Below are 5,533 nucleotides of genomic sequence, written 5' to 3' on the forward strand. Positions count from 1 at the left end.
TCAGCTCACAACCGTGGGTTTAGCAGGCCAATGCTCAAACCACTGAACTATCCCTCCCCGTCAAACTCCTTGTTAGAATACAGCCTCTTGGACACAGTTTTTATATCATGGCCCTTTGAATAAATTTTCTTTTTAACCAGAATAGTTTAATTGGTGCAATCCTTATTGTGGCTGCAATTACACAAGGTGCATTTTACCAGTATGGCTTATTCCTCTTGCCATACACATTAGGCACTTTTATACCGGTATAGCTGCATGCACACTGAGGGGGAGTTATATCACTTTAACTATACTGCATCATTACAACTTGCGTGTGTAGACACAGCTCACTACTTATTGCAATTACTTCAAAATGTCATAACATTTTTAAAAATCCTTTTTATATGACTAAAAATAACACGAGCTAATCAACCTGGATGAATTTTAAAATGTAATTTATCAGTCCTTAACTAAGATGTTTTTCTGTATTGCTCTCTGCGTAGACACTGATAACAGACTTTTCAGTATATTTTTAGTTTATTGTCAATGTTCCATTCCTGGTTCGTCTGTATTGCCTGTGTCATTGTAAGTGTAACGAATTCTGAAGTTAGCTATCTCAGAACACGTAGGGCCCACTCCTTCACTTACTGAAATTTGTTTGCAACATTGGACTGTAATGACATCAAATGTAGGATATTTGTCATGTGTGTTAGTGCATACAGCACAAGGTGAATTAAATGGTGGGTCTCCGCCCTCACCCACATGCTTACATATCTATAGGAAAACATACAAAGACGGGGGGGCTGTTGTTCTTACAATTACCTCCAGAACATGTGTTTTGTTTAAAATGTTAAAGGAAATTTCATCCCATTAAGGATGGTTTAAAAAATTATTAGTAACTTCTAAAGTCTTGTTCTCAGATGCTCCATTAATAAAGGGCCCAATCGTTAGGCCCTCGACCTCCATGGAGTTCAATGGAAGTTGAGGAGGCTCACCATTGCCCAGGGTCAGTTTCAATGGCAATGGTCTGTAGGTACCTGATGGGGCACCCTCAACTTAAATGTAGCTAACTTAAAAATAAATAAATCGTATTTGTACCAGTTGCAAGTACAACCCCTGCCCTCAAGGCCTTGTGTCAGTCTGGGGTTTTGCAGTCACCTATATCGACAAAGAGGATAATCTATGTTCTTCCACTCAGCAAGAGGGGAGAGACCCATACAAATAGCAGAAGTAAGTGACTAATGTCTTAATCCTGAAATAAGAGCCTCAATAGCAGACCCCAGCACCTGCATGTGGCTCCACCTGAAGCCAATGATGCTCCATGCAGACCAAGAGGCACCTGTGTGAACTTGTTTGTGGGATCGGGAGTCTAACTGACTAGATGAGGGAAATTGACTATCCATAGAATGCTGTCAAACTAACAAAATAAACACACTGGAAAAAATAGAGAAAAAATATGTCTCTAATCTTTTCAAGTTATCATCTTAGGCATTACTTGTAATAATGGGAGATAAAACATTTGCACACTGAGGCATGACTTTTAAGTTGAGGGTTTACTCTTAACCATTAAGCAGGTCTAAGTCCATAGGCTGAAAAGAAGAAAAAATGGAAGCTGACAGTAGGGGTGTAGCGTGCACCCATTTCAAAGTTCTCTAGATGTATCTTGAGCTATACACTACCCTTGATCCATGCCCAGAAAATTCTGATAATGATACAGTGGAAGCTGTGCATGCAGGTGGCTCTGTCATTAATTATCCTTAATCAGGGTTCCCACTTAGACCCAAATGTTTACCTATTTGCAGTTCTTCTGTCTATTTCCTGTCTTTTAAAACAATAATACACATTGCAATTTATATATGAATGATTCAAATTCAGAAAAAGACAGACATTTTCTTAACTTGATAAGCTAATTAGGTGCAACTTATCTTAACACAGCCACTATCTGAGGAACAAGTAAAGCCAGCCTCCTCCAATGGTGATGCAGAAAAGTAATCATAGGGATGAAAATGTGAGGGAAAACAAGCACTTAAGGTGGACAGCAGTTACCTTCCATGTGACCTGGAAATAGGCTGCTTACATTTTACCTTACTTAGGGCTCGATCCTTCTCCCATTGAACAACAAACAGCAAAACTCCTACGGACTTCAAAGGCAACAGGCTGTCCCTGCTCTGTTGGCACCATGACTACAATTTGTCAGTCAGACATCCATCGGTGGTTCACAAAAAGCCAAGGATGTCAAACAGGAGTTCAGAACAGTGTTTTGTAAAAGATCTTCCAGAATAAAAAAAAAAAAAAAAGCAGCAGTTAAAAAAACTGTATCCATTAAGGGAGACAAGATTTGACTTGTCTACAGAGTGCGTTAGTCCACATTAGAGGGGTGTAAATTCTAATGCACATACGAGCATGTCATACATTAACTGGCCCATGTGGACCCTGCTGGCATATGCTAAAAAAATCCCCTACTGTGTGTTAATGTCTCATATGAAGGAGAGAGGCAATTCTTGATTTAGTCCTGACTGGAGTGCAGTATCTGGTCCAAGAGGTAACTATAACAGGACCGCTTGAAAATAGTGACCACAATATAACAACATTTAACATTCCTGTGATGGAAAGAAAACCTCAGCAGCCCAACACTGTGGCATTTAATTTCAGAAAGGGGAACTATGCAAAAATGAGGAGGTTAGTGAAACAGAAATTAAAAAGGTACAGTGACTAGAGTGAAATCCCTGCAAGCTGCATGGACACTTTTCAAAGACCCCATAATAGAGGTCCAACTTAAATGTGTACCCAAATTAAAAAACACAGTAAAAGAACTAAAAAAGAGCCACCGTGGCTTAACAACCGTGTCAAAGAAGCAGTGAGAGATAAAAAGACATCTTTTAAAAAGTGGAAGTCAAATACTAGTGAGGTAAATAGAAAGGAGCATAAACACTGCCAAATTAAGTGTAAAAATGTAATAAGAAAAGCCAAAAAGGAGTTGAAGAACAGCTAGCCAAAACTCAAAAGGTGGTAATAAAATGTTTTTTAAGTACATCAGAAGCAGGAAGCCTGCTAAACAACCAGTGAGGCCACTGGACGATTGAGATACAAAAGGAGCACTTAAAGATGATAAAGTCATTATGGAGAAACTAAATGAATTCTTTGCTTCAGTCTTCATGGCTAAGGATGTTAGGGAGATTCCCAAACCTGAGCTGTCCTTTGTAGGTGACAAATCTGAGGAATTGTCACAGATTGAAGTGTCATTAGAGGAGGTTTTGGAATTAATTGATAAACTTAACAGTAACAAGTCACCGGGACCAGATGGCATTCACCCAAGAGTTCTGAAAGAACTCAAATGTGAAATTGTGGAACTATTAACTATGGTTTGTAACCTGTCCTTTAAATCAGCTTCTGTACCCACTGACTGGAAGATAGCTAATGTAACGCCAATATTTAAAAAGGGCTCTAGAGGTGATCCTGGCAATTACAGACTGGTAAGTCTAACGTCAGTACCGAGCAAATTAGTTGAAACAACAGTAAAGAATAAAATTGTAAGACGTATAGAAGAACATAAATTGTCGGGAAAAAGTCAACATGGTTTCTGTAAAGGGAGATCATGTCTTACTAATCTATTAGAGTTCTTTGAGGAGGGTCAACAAACGTGGACAAGGGGGATCCAGTGGACATAGTGTACTTAGATTTCCAGAAAGCCTTTGACAAGTTCCCTCACCAAAGGCTCTTACATAAATTAAGTTGTCATGGGATAAGAGGGAAGATCGTTCCATGGATTGAGAACTGGTTAAAAGACAGAGAACAAAGGGTAGGAATAAATGGTAAATTTTCAGAATGGAGAGGAGTAACTAGTGGTGTTCCCCAAGGGTCAATCCTAGGACCAATCCTATTCAACTTATTCATAAAAGATCTGGAGAAAGGGGTAAACAGTGAGGTGGCAACGTTTGCAGATGATACTAAACTGCTCAAGATAGTTAAGACCAAAGCAGACTGTGAAGAACTTCAAAAAGATCTCACAAAACTAAGTGATTGGGCAACAAAATGGCAAATGAAATTTAATGAGGTTAAATGTAAAGTAATGCACATTGGAAAAAATAACCCCAACTATACATACAATATGATGGGGGGCTAATTTAGCTACAACTAATCAGGAGAAAGATCTTGGAGTCATTGTGGATAGTTCTCTGAAGGTGTCCACACAGTGTGCAGAGGCAGTCAAAAAAGCAAACAGGATGTTAGGAATCATTTAAAAACGGGATAGATAAGATGGAGAATATCTTATTGCCCTTATATAAATCCATGGTACGCCCACATCTTGAATGGCATACAGATGTGGTTTCCTCATCTAAAAAAAGATATACTGGCATTGGAAAAGGTTCAGAGAAGGGCAACTGAAATGATTAGGGGTTTGGAACGGGTCCCATATGAGGAGAGATTAAAGAGGCTAGGACTTTTGAGCTTGGAAAAGAGGAGACTGAAGGGGGATATGATAGAGGTATATAAAATCATGAGTAGTGTAGAGAAAGTCAATAAGGAAAAGTTATTTACTTGTTCCCATAATATAAAAACTAGGGGCCACCAAATGAAATTAACGGGCAGCAGGTTTAAAACAAATAAAAGGAAGTTCTTCAGTCAGCGCACAGTCACCCTGTGGAACTCCTTGCCTGAGGAGGTTGTGAAGGCTAGGACTATAACAAGGTTTAAAAGAGAACTAGATAAATTCATGGAGGTTAAGTCCATTAATGGCTATTAGCTAGGATGGGTAAGGAATGGTGTCCCTAGCCTCTGTTTGTCAGAGGGTGGAGATGGATGGCAGGAGAGAGATCACTTGATCATTACCTGTTAGGTTCACTCCCCCTGGGGCACCTGGCATTGGCCACTGTCGACAGACAGGATACTGGGTTGGATGGACCTTTGGTCTGACTCAGTATGGCCATTCTTATGTTCTTATGAAACGGACACACCCTATAGACAAGTCTTAGGTTTTAAAACACATACAAACATTTGATACATGGAAGACATGGGCCCAGACCACAACGCTGGGATGCAGATTTGAACTTGCCAGAGTTTGGAGCGTTCGGACACAGGGTTTTGGTTCAGGTCAGGTCCAGCTCTGGTGTAGAAGTGTAGAGTGGCCATCGTCTGGGAAAGGAGAACAGATTTTCTCTCGCTGTCCTGTTTTAACACAGTAACTCCACAGAGACCCCACATTCTGCCCCCTTACTCAGCTGGGCCCTAGGAGTAACAATTAGGGTACTATGAAGATAATATCTCTGACTATTGGGATGATATCCTGAGCCTGTTGAAGTTGATGGGAGTTTGGCCATTGACTTCAATAGGGCCAGGATTTTACTTAGTGTTTAGTTAAGTCAGGCAGCCATAGTATTAATTCACCGATATAAGAGAGACCCTTCTTCCATATTTATTTAGTCAACTAATATGAATCTATATCTGGACCAGATATCAGAAGGATGAGTGTGTAACAAGATATAAGAGAGATCCATCATACTCATAACTTTCATTTAAATAACATGTATATTTTCTGAATTATTTGACAGCAAAA

The sequence above is a fragment of the Lepidochelys kempii genome, chromosome 3 (genome assembly GCF_965140285.1).
Source record: "Lepidochelys kempii isolate rLepKem1 chromosome 3, rLepKem1.hap1, whole genome shotgun sequence".
Taxonomy (NCBI): Eukaryota; Metazoa; Chordata; order Testudines; family Cheloniidae; genus Lepidochelys; species Lepidochelys kempii.